This window comes from Physeter macrocephalus, chromosome 16, assembly GCF_002837175.3.
Source record: "Physeter macrocephalus isolate SW-GA chromosome 16, ASM283717v5, whole genome shotgun sequence".
NCBI classification, from domain to species: Eukaryota; Metazoa; Chordata; class Mammalia; order Artiodactyla; family Physeteridae; genus Physeter; species Physeter macrocephalus.
This window is the reverse complement of record NC_041229.1, coordinates 61,369,793-61,384,435: the sequence shown is the minus strand read 5'-3', so window position 1 is coordinate 61,384,435 and position 14,643 is coordinate 61,369,793. Positions and strand designations below refer to the sequence as shown.

General features: G+C 41.7%; 1 pseudogene; it reads left to right on the top strand.

The window, feature by feature from the left end:
* Positions 1-2,111: 2,111 nt before the first annotated feature.
* LOC102979465 (ubiquilin-1-like) lies at positions 2,112-3,674 on the top strand (annotated as a pseudogene).
* The last annotated feature ends 10,969 nt before the right edge of the window (positions 3,675-14,643 follow it).

Sequence of the window (14,643 nt, the reverse complement as noted above, 5' to 3'; positions counted from 1 at the left end):
TTTGCAAAGCAGAAATAGAGTCATAGATGTAGAGAACAAACTATGGTTACCAAGGGAGGAAAGAGGGGGTGGGACAAATTGGGAGATTGGGATTGACATATATACAGTACTATGTATAAAATAGATAACTAATGAGAACCTGCTGTATAGCACAGGGAGCTCTACTCAATAACCTCTGATGACCTAAATGGGAAGGAAATCCAAAAAAGAGGGGATATATGTATACGTATATCTGATTCACTTTGCTGTACAGCAGAAACTAACACAACATTGTAAAGCAACTATACTCCAATTAAAAAAATAAAGTACAAAATGTGAAAAAAAAAAAGAAATGTATGTACAATATAAAAATAGTCAAATGATGCCAGCTCCTCAGGAAGAATAAAGTGTGGTCCTTATGACGAAGAACTCAATGGGCTGTGTGGCCAGGACCCCTACTTGAGACACAAGACTGTAAATGGACTGGGAAAGGTCATCAACTTGGGCAGGAGACATTTAGACACTGACAGTAGAGCCTGTAGGAGAGAAGATGAAGGATGGTTCACCTCAAAGACTGTGAGGGAAAAAAACTTCCTGGAACTATGAGCTATGCAAAGGGGATTCCAGACAATTGTTACCTGGAATGTTCTTCAGCCTCTGCTACACATTAATGTAATAGCTATACTAGCTAAGGAAAAGCCAGAAACATTAATTTGAATATCTGATCCTGCTGAGGGCAATCCAAATGGAATCCCCAATGGGAATTGGGTTTGGTACTGATATTTGTATAACAGAAGTTGTCCTGAGGCCTGGACATGACCAGGAGAGGCCCACTAGGCTGCTGGCTGCCAGCCAGCCATGAGGATCACTCTGTGAAATTTACTGGGACTGAAAAAGTCTTTTGAACTCAGAAATGACAACTTATCAGGGTCTTGATATGGGTTGGACATGGAGAACACTCATTCAAACTAACTGAAGTTTAAGAATACATATTAATATATCATAAACAATGTAGTTGTAGAAGGATCTAGGTGTTCACGTTGCCCACGTCTAACAGAATCTACTGGCATTCTAAGCAACCAAATCTTACCTTTGTAGTCCTTTGAAATTCTAGAATCAGAAAAAATGGTCAAGTATACAATGGAAAAAGCCTAAGACAGCCTGATGTATCCATCTTCACAGTAAAAAATATAATTGTTTCAGGGGTGAGACATTACTCTTGGGGCTCACTTGCTTGGAGGAGTCAAAACAGTGCCTTAGAGAGTCACTATTATCTGCTTTTACAGCTGAAATATGTCCCCTCCCAAGTGACAATTCTCCTCCTCAAATATACCTCAAATCAAATAATTGTTAAGTCAAAAAGACCTAAAGTCAAACCTTACTTTCTCATTAATTTCTCTTGTCTTAGGTCTGACCCTCTGGGACCTGAGATCATAGTTTATATCTCTAGGATCAACTTTGTTTCCAAATTCTCAGAGACCATGTTGCTGTCTTTCTCAGAACCATGTAGATGGGTTACCCAGCCTGGTGAGCCTCAGAGATGCAAGCTGCCTCAAGACTCCAGTGAGGCTGGTGGACTAATTATACATATCTTGATTCCATTCATATAGAAATAGCAACTTGAGGGCCATGGATGATATACAGTAATTTAGTAGAAGATAGGTGACTAGAGTTAGCACTTCCTAAGCTAGTTCTTAGACTAGTACGTTTTCTGCTGAGCTACATTCACCTATCAAACTCAAGTGGTATGATTTTCAACAGTGAAATAGGCTGGTGCGAAACGTGCTTTTAGACAGGAACATTTAAATTTTTTTCTACTGTTACTTAAATCAAATGGTAAAGAAAGCCAACTTCAGGCAGGTGGTAGAGACCACTGCCCTTCCCCCATTCATGTCTACCTCTCAACTGTGACCTCATCACTGACATCCCCCTAAGGCTGGCTCCGGAGAAGGGCAGCTGCCACCCAATGGAAGACAGGTGGCTTCAGGGCTACATTGGGAGGTGGGGTCCACAGGACTTGGGTGAGAGGACATAATGGGACACCTACTGGTCCCTGCACTCAGATGTGCTCAGTGCTACATCTAGGCTTCTTCAGATCGTCAGGGGGCCCTGAATTCTGCTCTTGAGGAAATATGGCATGGGCTAGGGAAGAAGCAGGGGACAGCTGGCTGGTGTCTGGTCAGGAGCCACCATCACGCATATCAGAGTGTCTGTCAAGACACCACAAGACTGCCAGGAATTTATGCTGGCAGAAAACAGCAGCATCCGCCACTTTAAGAAACAGATCTCCAAACGCCTTCACTGTGACACTGACGGACTGGTGCTCATCTTCTCCGGAAAGATCCTTCGGGATCAAGACACACTGAGCCGGCGAGGCATCCTTGATGGCACTACGGTCCACCTGGTGGTGAGGACCCGTGTGAAAGGAACTCTGCCCGGTCCCAGCACTCTGCCAGGCCCTGCCGGCCTCTGCACCCATCGTTCTGAACCATCCACCTCGGAGAGTGCTAGGATGCTAGCCAAGCTGGGCCGGCTGGCCCAGAGCTCTCCTGAACTAGCTGACTTCCTTGGCCAGCTGACTCAACTCCTGTTGGCTGCCCCTGAGTCCGTGGGGGGCGGGGGGAGGGGGTCAGTTCTTGGAAGACCCTGTGGTTCAAGGCAAGTGAGAAATCAGCCAATGCCAGCCATGTTCCTGAATCCTCAAGACCAGTACAGAAACCGGAGCCAGCTCTTAAGGCTCTGGAAAACTTGCAGAACCCGGCCCAGTAACAGGAGCCACTGCACGCAGACAAGCAGGAGCTGGAAGCCTTGAAGGCAGTGCCAGGTGGTGACGATGCTATGCGTCCTGTCTGCTCTGATATCCAGCACCTCAGACTCTCCACTCTGGCCCCTTGGGTTGCCTCCAAAGGCCACAGCCCAGGTTCAGAGCCTTGCAGAGGGCGGGGCCAATCCCCACCTCAGTACTAACACCACCACCACAGTCCCCGCAGCCTTTGCATCTGCCAGGCCGTTGGCACAGAAAGTCAGTGCAGCAGTAGTTGTCCAGTCCCAGTGCATGGTTTCAAACCAGGCTAATTCAGGGTGCAGGACTGGACTGTCAGACTTACACTCAGGCCAGGGTCTTTCCTCCCAGGAGAGCCAGCAGCCCATAGGGAAAGCCGCTCCAGCCCGTCGGCTGACACAGTCACCCTCTGCCTTGCGTAAAGCCTTACAGTTCCTGCAGCAGAATCCAGCTCTGCTCCACCAGCTGGCAACAGGCAGCCCCCTGCGACATCATATGCCCCTCCTTCCCATACTCACCAACCCACGGGCACTGCAGGCATTAATACAGATAGAAAAGGGCCTGCAGATATTGTCCAGGGAGATGCCTGGGTTGGGACCTTGTTTATGGGATCCATCCATGAGGCTAAAGGAGCTTCTGAAACTAGGGCTGGAGGACAGGGTCACAGAGCTGACCCTGTGCAACCCACCTTGGCCGTTCTTCAGCTCCTCCATGCTCTGGCCAATGCCTGCTCCCAGTCTACCAGTCTTCAATGTCCTCATCCCCCCTCACTGAAGGCCGCTACCGGCAAGAACTGGAGCATCTGAAGGCCATGGGTTTTGCTAATCACGATGCCAATCTTCAGGCCCTCGTGGCCACAGGTGGAGATAACCGTGCTGCCATTGAGAGGCTGCTGGGAAAACCGGAGGCCTAGGTCCCTCCAGCAGATGCCCACAATGCACCACCCCGTGGAGAGGAGGGAGGCAAAGGAAAGAGAAGGGGAGGGAGGGGAGGAGCTTATTTTGGGAATTCCTCCTGCTCAGATCACGTGCGCACTTGTAGAGCCTCCCCTCACTGCCCAAACCTGTTCTACATTAAAAAAGATGGCTTGGATCTTATGTGTGCTGTCAATTTGGAGGCAGGTGGGCCCAAATTGTTGTTTGGGGGGAGGGATTGATCATATTATATGGTCTTGGGTCTGGGCTTCACCTATTCTCATAACGCTAATCTCGGACTATTTTCCAAATTTGAACAAGAGGTGGGGACATCCTGAATTCTTTTCACTATCTCTACCCCTGCTCAATGGAGCACCCAGTTCCCCACCAACATTACTAACATCACCACAAGCCACCCTATTACAACTCCAGGACTCATTACAATTATCAAGGAGGAAGAAATTTTCCTCTACCCTTCTAGGTTCTTCTGGTTGGTCTACAAATTAAATTGATATGAGACAGATTAACAGGAAAAAAAAAATCCCTTGAAAGTTTAATAACATGTATGGGAGAGACCAGGAAAACTAAGCTACCCTTTGAAGTGGCCAAAACCCTCACCTTAAACACCATCCTCAGCTAAAGACAAAAGAGGACTTTGAGGGTGGGGAGAGTCAAATATGGGAGGTTACCAGGAAAAGCACAGTTAGCAAGGGTGTGGTTGTAGTTGCTATGGGGGTTTAAGTCATTGCCTCTGCATTGATAATAGTTTCTAGAGATTAGGTCATCCCCTTCTTCCTGGTACAGCTAGGGAGACACTGTTACAAATGGAGATTTCCCTTATAAATGTAAATATTTCTTACAAAAGGGTAACTCCTACTTGGTTTTCAGAATTTCTCCCATGTCTGCTATGCCTTAGAAAATAGTATGCCAAAGAGATGTATTATGGGGCAGAAAATTCTGCTCCTGTACAATATATGCAGTTGACCCTTGAACAACTCAGGTTTGAATTGCATGGATCTACTTATACATGAATTTTTTTCAATAAATACATACAATAATACTACACAATCCAGGGTGGTTGAATCCATGGATGGGGAACCAAGGATATGTAGAGCTGACTGGAAAGTTATACATGGATTTTCAACTGCATGGTGGTTGATGCCCTTAAATCCCACATTGTTCAAGGCTTAACCATATATCGTACAGATCTAACATGTTAGAAACACAGATCTAACATGAAAAAGAACTAGCTAAGAAGGAACCAAACAGTGTAAAAAAATCGTTCAGTTCTGTAGTTGGCCTAGATGATCTTGCATTATACTGAATGAATTATTTAATAACAATTAAATCCCTCATTACCAAGCAACAAGTTTTATTTTTATGCAAAGCTGTTGCTAGCCTGGTAATATACCTCCTGTGTTTGCCTTCCCTTTTTCCATGTTTTTTCTTTCCTCTCCTTCATTTTCGTTACCTTCAGATTATATCCTCCAATAAAGCATTATTATAGGCTTTTTCTCAAGTTTTGTTCTAAAGCATTCAGACTTATTTTGGATTCTGGGACCCAATTCCACTTTGTGGGGAGGAATTCTTGGACACCAGCCGAGTGTCCTAGAATTCAACTCAATTCTGACACAATCCTCCTGGAGATAGCGTCAGATCCTACAGTTTTAAGTCTCAGTCCCATGAGACCACCCTCCACTTCCAACTGCAAGCCCAGGTTGCCACCCATACTTCTAACCAACCGGCTACAGATTGGAGGTTCCAACAACCCCTTCATCTCAGTATGCCAAGTAAAAGTCCAGGTGGTTACTTGTACTTCTGTCTGACTGGCTACAAATCAGAGGTTCCCACAACCGCCTCTTTGGGTTCAATCAATTTGCCAGATGAGAACTCAGAGAAACATTTTACTTACTATATCACCCATTTATTATACAATAATATAATTCGGGAACAGCCAGATGAAAGAAATATAGAGTATGGTGTGAGGACAGGAAGTGGAGCTTCCATGCTCTCCCTGAGCTCGCTCGCCACTCTCTCAGCACCTCCACGTGTTCACCAACCTGGAAGCTCTCTGAACTCCCTCTCTTTGTGTTTTTTTAATGACGTCTTCATTACATAGGCATGACTGATCAAATCATTGGCTATTTGTGATTAATTCAACCTCCAGCTCCTGTCCGTTCCTTGGAGGTCAGGGGGATGATACTGAAAATTCCAACCCTCTAACCACATGCTTGATTCTTCTGGCAACCAGCCCTCCATCCTTAGATGGGGTCCAAAAGTCATCTCATTATCAACAAAAGACACCATATGCTCTCATCACTTAGCAAATTCCCAGGGTTTTAGCTCTGTGCCAGAAATGGAAATAAAGACCAAACATATATTTCTGATTATAAATCACAATATCACAGTGACCTAAAGGGTATAGCCAATGTGGCTTCAATCCTGCATGAATTATAAAGAAAAATGAAAATAAAAACTTTTAATAGATTCCTGAACTCGTTACCTTCTGAACAAGTTGACTGATTCATGAACTTTAAGACTTTTATCTAAAACAAATTAAATTTGGATTCTCTAAATGTTCATGATCTGCTGTGGTATTTCCATTATTAACACTAAAGTCACCTGTTGGAAATAGTTATTATTTTTTCCCTCAATTTATAACGTCAGCATCTTTAGGTACTGTTATCACTACCTACTGAGGTACCTCTGCCTCTGGTCACTCTGTTAATTCTTTACGATGGAATTTTATACCTCTAAGCTATAACTCAGGTTTTTACAGTTTGGTCAGTTTCCCTACTAAAACATTAAAATCCTATATTCACATTTTCTTTTGAATGTTTGTATTTTTTTTAAAAACACGAATATAAAAGACCCTGGTTCCTGGGAAAAGCCTATGAGAACTGAGGTATAAACATCAGAACATCAGAATGTGTTGTGCACATCACAGTCATGTGCTAGTGCCCTGTATATACTAGAAATGTGGGGAAATAAATCCAGAACAAGGTTCTTACTTCAATATCCATGGTGGTCTATAGCTAGGGCCAGCAAAAAGAAGGGTTCAATCACTATTCTGATCACTAAGTACCTCTGAAAAAGGCAGCCCCCTGGGTAGTCACTTTTCTGAAATATGGTCATTTGGTTCTTTTCCTGCTTTGTGTTCATTGGCTGGAGCTCCAGGACCAATGGAGGTAAGGCAAAGCTTTCTCCACCCCCACGTCTCTCCCATCACACTCTAGTACCTCCTCTGAGAGCCCTCAGTTGTTGCATCAGCGATGTACTTCTTTCTTTGTTTTTCTCTATTGCATCAACCTTTCATTTCTTTCATAGCAGTTACATAAAGTTGTAATTATTTATTGCTGCTTTTAAAATTTCTTTATTTGCCTTCCCTCTTAAAATAGAAGCATCATAGAGGCAAAGAATATATGCAGTGGTAGATCCTTGGTAACTAGTACTCACTAAGATATAGGGGCTTTCCATTAAATAAATGAATGAATGAATGAATAATTTTCATTAACTAACTAAATAAAGCAGAATAGATGTTTTCTCTCATTAAAACTCAATGCCCAGTGATAGAACAGTAACATATCAAGAAAAGTGCTCCTCTGGGGATTTGAGTTTAATTTTTTTCTATAAATGACTCTGACCTGATGATCTGGCCACTTTAGTTTAGTCTACATAGATAATATATGTATTTCTGTCTTACTTTTCTGTAGCAGTTCCAGTCTTGGCCAGTCAGTATAAGAGGTAGATATGTTCTTCACCTATTTGATGTCTCATAGCATTAATAATCCAAACTCTGAAATTTAGGGTTCACTATAAAAGACTGAGACTATCAACGATAGGAATAATACATAATAACTACCTTCAGGATTATTGTTGTCATGATTGCTTTTAAGTCACTGTTTGGTAGCCTGTAGCATTTTCTTCTTATTTTCTCCGTTTTTCTCCAGGAGCCGCCTGTAGATGCCGTACAAGCCACAAGATGGCAGGAGTGGGTTATGGAACCGCTGACCCAGCTGGGGCCATCCAGAGGGCACTTTGAGGGAAGAACTTGTAGACCCCATACAAGGAGGGTTGGAGGCGGGAAACCAAGGACTCTTTCCCCACTTCTTTTTCCCGAGGGGAGATGCTAAAAATAAGTCCCTTTTCTTTCCATTGTTGACAGCAAAGACAACAAGGTCATTACTCTTAAAAAAAACATTGGCGTCTTTGGAGTCTTAGTCTGTATTCACGTTAACCCAAGAACGCACACAAGCCAACAATGCTCTTAGTGTAGGATGATGGAAACAGCCTCACACAGCTCCTGGCTCCAAAAACAAGACTATATGCTTGAGTATTTTCATACAAGTGTATGTAAGTGTGTTGAAAAAAAGGGCAGAGGGGTTATAAATAGGGATTCTCTCTAAGGAAGGTACGAAGGTAATGGTGAGGGGTCTTTCACTTTATATTTAACATGTATGAAGTATGTCTATTATGTTATATTTGTATCATGGAACTATTTAAAGTATTCATGGAAATTTTAAAAGACTCAATTATTTACTGGTTACATGATCTTAAAAGATTTTCTCAAATTATCATATTTTATTTTTTATTAGTAAAAATAAGATGTAAAAAATATGTTTCATAGAGTTTTATTGAGGCATAATGAATGTAAATCTCCTAATAGTGCTGCATGTGGCTCACAGTGGCTGCTAAAATACCACTGTTAATGGATTTCTACTAACTATTAATTATCACTTTGTGCCTGCCACCCCATATGCATGCACGTACGTATCATCTTCTATCATGTTGGCCTCATGCAGTGCTAGATAATAAGCATGTGCTTAGCTTATATTTGTGAATGAATGAATACCTACCTTTAAAAACTTCATCCTCCCTAAATGCCTAATCCTAGATCCTGGTCATATAGTCATATATATTTTGATATCCCAAGCACTCTAGCACAGATTCTACTTCAAAGGCACTTAACAAATGTTGGTAAATGAACATCTGTCTAATCTGGTTCACATGACTGACCCATGATGTAGGCTTCTTACAGGTCTATGCTAGATTTGTGAGGGCCACAAGGAAGGCAAAAGTTTCTGAGTAGATGCTTCTAACATCCTCAGAAAAGAGTTCCCCTGAATCCTCATGAGAATGTGCAAATTCAACATTCTACTCCCAAGAACACTTTGGCCTACAGAGGAAAGCCACCACTAGCTCTGTAAGTTTGGTTCTTCCTGTTTCTAAGCATAACACCTTAAGTCACTCAGGCTCTGGGAACCTCAAAAATCTTGTGATAAATAGGACTAAAACTTCTACCAGGTCCTGTTTTTCTTACAGAGTCCTTTTAAGAATAGAATACAAGTGAATATCTTACATACTATCGAGCATTGTGCTTGTAAGCGAAGTTTTACAAAGTCCTTACTTTCTGTGGCAGGTCAGACCAGGTCTCTACTCATCCTGAATATCCAATAATCCCATTTTCACAAAATGTCTAATAATAACAATAATAGTAATAATAATAATAATAACTAAAACATCTATAATATTTACTATGGGCCAGGAACAATTAGGTGTATTACATGTATTAATGCATTTCATCATTAAAACAATCCAACACACCAAACAGACCAAAGCACAGAAAGATGAAGTGATTTGCCAGAGTACGCAGCCAGTAAATGGAAACTGACATTCTAAACCAGACCTTTTGATTCCAAAACTACTGCACTAGTTTATGTATAGAGAAGCATGAAACAGTGTGTTTTTAGAAATCCAGAGAGGTCATAACTGGACTACCCATGCTGAGCCATAATTAAGTGGTTGAAGGTGCAACAAATCTAAGTGAGCTGGAGGCTCCATAGAAGCAAAGAGCCAAGTGAAGCTGGGGTTACTTGTGAGGTGTAATTGTAAGAGGGGTACTTTTGCCTTGGTAGAAGTAAAACTTTGAAGAATGTCTGAGTCCTTACAAACTGCTGAGTAAGGACCGGGAAATGCTTCATCTTAGTCAAAATTTGGTTGTGAGGCATGAGATAATGAGAATAGATACAGGGGGAATGCTTAAGGAAGAAGATACATTTGAATGCATACATTGTGCCAGTGTCTCTGTTGTGACAAGTCAGCACATCAGAAACATCATTTTTCTTCTTAACTTCAAAAACCTTTGTTAAAAATGGCTTTATTCCAGTTAACAAAGAAATGACTAAAACCCAGTGGTTAAAGGGCTTTGCAGGTTCGTGTTCTTGTGTTCAGTTCTCTTCCATCTGAACCACATTGAGACAGTAGAGACTGTTTTCTGCCCCTTTCCTAGAGCCTTTCTTCTAGTTCATTCACTGTAGGGGGGAGGGGGCTGTATTTGCAAAGCTTGGGAGGGGAGTGGTTAGAGACCATAAGGTCTGTGGCTAAGAGATAAGACTCCAAGTCCTAAAAGGGGCTAAAAGTTTGGGCCTGTGTCTCTGGGCTCAGATAACAGCCCCACCTTAACCCTCCCAACCCTGCATGCACAGGAACTACTGCTTGGGCCTGGATAGGGCTTAGTCGTTGGTGAAGAATTATTTTCCTGAAATTTTTTGGAACCCAGAGGAATACCCTGGTTTCCCGTCTTCTTTTAACATCCTACCCACAGAAAGACCTTCCCTTGGCTCTTTTCTGATCCTCACTTCAATTTTCTGGCCCTTTCTCCTTTGTCTTCTATAATCCTTTCACTCATTTTTCTTTCCCTTTATTCCACTGACCTTTCACTGCCCACCTAAGGCTCGCCCTGTCCTCTTCACTCACTGTTTATCTTGCCCACTTGGGCTCATCTCTAAGGCACCTAATCTTTAGCACAAGCACTAAAGCTGGACAAGCAACGCATGCCCCTTAGGAGCTCTTGTATCAACTAGCCCACAAACATGCTTCTCCACAGGGTGGTTGATTGATTCTAAGCCCCTCTCTAACTATCTCCTAGCAGTGCTTCAACTTGTACATTTCCCAGAGCAGGTGATGGTGCTGGGCCTCCCCTCTCCAGCCTGCATTCATGCCTCTGTGGCCACAATCAGACTCCTCAGATCCCCCAGAGAGGCAGGCAGAGGGCCTCTATGAATGGTTAGGGACATAAACTTGGTCCTGTCTTCAAGCCAGCATATATTGAGCATCTATGTTTTGCTAGAGAATGTTGATTTAAGTGGAGGTGATGCCTGGACCATAGCCCCTGCCCTCAAAGGTTACCGGTAAAGAATTTTTTAAAACGCTGTATAATTTAAATGTAACAGTTTGTACTAAATAAAATCAGGTGTGTTTTATTGCAATGTTAAGTCTCACCAGGGCCTCAGTGCACCTGGAATTGTGTGAAACTGGGAGTCAGAGTCACACCCAGAGCCCTGTCAGGGCAACAAGATGGCACGTGTATCTCACTAATGTGTTAACTCATGAATATGCTTTATGGAAGGACTGCTTTAGGGTAGTAAAACCATATCCACTCCTGTGATTAGAGGAAAAGATGGTTGCTGACTGGCTGTTATTCTACTCTATCTAAATGCACCTCTTCACAGTATTTTCTAGCACATATTTACCTCAGGGGAGGAGGGATAAGTAACTTTGATGACTCACTGCCAGGCTGGAACTAGCCTAGCATTGTTTTGTCTTTGCCATCACTGTATGCTCTAATCCCATGGTTTCCATAGCTGGCAAACAGTAATGATATTCTAATCACATTGCTCTCAAGGCCCTGAACCTGTTGCTGAGTGACCTCTAGTCCCTCAGGCTCACCAAATACTTCCATAGACTCATGCTGTAATAAAGACCTTATTTTAAGGTCTGGCTCAGTTCATGGCCTAGTGGTCTAAATGTCTTATAAAATACCTCACCAGACAAAAAAAGAACTGTTCTTTGGCAGCTGCAATAAACTATCACTTGACTTCAGGGTTATTGCCAGCATTATTAAAGACATTCTTGGTTTTATGGAGGATCTCTTATTTGTCCCCTGCTGAGGCAAACAAGTGGCTAAGAGGAGAAGTAGCGGTAGTAGTATGAGCTATCCCCTGTAGTCTACTGTTCTGTATCTCTTTTATGTTTTTCTTTTTTTCTCTCCGTGGGTATCCAGCAGCTCTTAGGAAAATGTGGAGACTACAATGATTGAAAATCGTTCGCTAAAAATCAACCTTTTATACAACCACATTAAAATGAAAATTCACCAATGGAAACTTTAGAAAGATGAAAAATTTGTCCTATGAGCTTGGCTTCAGTATACTCAGAAGACACGCTCAGGAAAGAACTGGAAGACCCCATACACAAGAGGCTTTGGTTATTCACTCTGGGGAGTCTCCTGCCACATAATGAATGGACAAGCAGCTTAAAGGGAACCCCCAGAGTGACAGGGACATCCAGATATGTACATGGAGATGCAGAAACAAGACAGATAGAAAGACACAGGAACAAAATCACTCTTAGTTTATTATTTCATTTAATAAAGAACATTTTATTAAGCTCCTACTCTATTCAAAGCATTGTGCTTAGAGTGGGTTTTATAATCCAGCAGGGGAAGGGAACAGATAAATATGGAAGGGGTAATTTCAAGTGTGACAGGTATGTCTAAACAGAAAGAAATGCCAATCTCATGGGCCTGACAGAACATGACACATTACACAGAGATAAAATCAAGGAAGAGTTCCTTTTATTTAGCTTATATCTCCCTGAATTCATTCCCAAGAGCATGAGGAAGGAATTAATTCATACTTAAAAGTTTGTGATCTTATATTTTCAAGGGTATTAGATGAGAATACAACTTAGGATGTCTAAATATTTGAAGGCATTGTAGGGCATAATAACAAGACATTCAGGAGTCATGTATATTCAGACACATAAAGAGACAGAAAAACCATCAGACACACAAGACAGACATGGTCACTTTACGTTTCATTCATTTTAATGAAAACTATATTTTATTAAAGATTATCCATGTGGTAGTTTCCATAATACAGTAGGGAATAAAACCTATATTATCATTATTCTCCGGAAGTACACAGTGCAAAGCTATGAAAGAAGAAAAACAAATGTCACACATAATTACAGACAGACATACAGCTGAATTGAGTAAAGATAAATAAATAAATGAATAAATGAACAAACAAACAAATAGTCCCTTGAACTGATCTGATTAAGATCATTTACTAGCCTGGAAGCTGCTAAAGATTTTGTTTCATGTTTGTTTTCTCCATGTTACTCATAAATCCCAGAAGTTCTGGGAAATACCTTTCCGTGACCAAGAGTAGGTGAAGGAATCAGAGACCACTTTGAATGCCAGTATAACAAAACCCAGAGACAGGGTCCATCTGTGTGAATGAAGTGGCTAGTCACTGGGTGGCCCCATTGTTGGTTCACAACCTCGGGAGCTTCCCAGGTAAACTCTAAGACTGGCCCTCACACATGGAGAGACAGAAGACAAGGCAAACCACTACAGATTGGTAGGTGGCAGTTTAATAAACAAGGGAACTTACATAGGAGGCTTCTCTTGTGTGCCTGCAAGATGAGTAGATTTCTGCACCCATTTGCCAGAACCTTAAGTGTTTATATAGAGGCCTTAACTGGGTTCAGTCACATATACTGTCTAGATGGTCTTAAGAACACATCATTATTTCAAGGCTGTGTCCCTGAGGCAGCTTCTAGTGCAGGGAAGGCAGGTGGAATGCACACTCCACACACAAGGAAGAGGGTGAGGAGCCTCTGATTGCCCAGGTCCAGGTCGCCAGTCAACTCGTGGTCACTTCCACTCCTCCAGTGCCCTTGCGTAATTCTATCATTTCATCCTCTATCTTCCGTTTGTAAGAATATATTTTTGGTTCACTTTAAAACCTGTCATCTGAGTCATAGGTCCTGGCTCTTCAGCTGGTCATAGAACCGTGAACCCTCTTTCCTTACGCCTAGACTGTGAACAAAATCAACAAAGATATTAATATATTTGATAGTGCCACAACAGCATTGGAACTTCCAGGGTGTTTTTCATGGTGCTCCTTATCTTGGTTGGTGATATTGAGGGTAGATGTAAAGGTTTCCCAGAATGTATGAAACCTAAGAGATCAGTAGCAAATTGGTTCTAAGCACTGTTGGGAGATCAAGTATGAACATCCTATGGCAAAACAAGCCAACAAATATAAATAAATAAACAAGAAAATAAGTAGAATAAAATAGACTTAGCTCATTTGAGGGAATGACTAATAATATATCTGGAGGGAAAATTCAGTTGATGAAGCACTAGAGACTTTGGGGAAGCTGCAAAAATGATGAGTTAATTATATACATTTATCTCCAAAGCACATAGATGTCAAAACCCATGTTGCCTAGCATAATAATGCCTTAGTTATTGATGTGCTGTGTCTCAAAGAAGCCAAAATTTTATCATATAGATACAAGAACTAGCTATAAAATGTGGATTTTATGATAAGCATTTAAGAGCACTAGTTGTTAACAGAATGAGACAAATTATTATTGGCATATCACCTATTTGGAGATACAAAGATAAAAATTAGTTATTTAGGTAAGTTCAGGAGAATATTTTTTTAAATCTGTGGAGTATGATGAAATTTAACAAAAGTGAGAACTCTCTGTAACATTCAAATTTTGAAGGTATCATCTGGTACAGGCAACCAATCTCTGGGAGAATAAAAACTGTGAATGTGGCATCAGCCAGAGAAAGATGAGGCCACTTTCTATTATGGTTGGTATGGACTGTACATCTCAAATGCTTTGAAAATTACATCTTGATATGAATTTAATGCCTGATTGTCAGGATTAGTTTTGCCCATGAAAAAAATGTCTGCAAGATTACTGGGCTTTCATCTTCAGAAGAATTTGGTTGAAATGCCAGCTCTGCTACTTTGCAACAATAATAATATTGGGGAAGTTACTTAATCTTGGGCTTTGGTTTCATTATAGTTAAATGGTGTGAGTAATTTTTGCATTGCTCAGTCATGCTTTTTACACAGGCTGTGAGGAGTGTGTTTTACAAGGGTT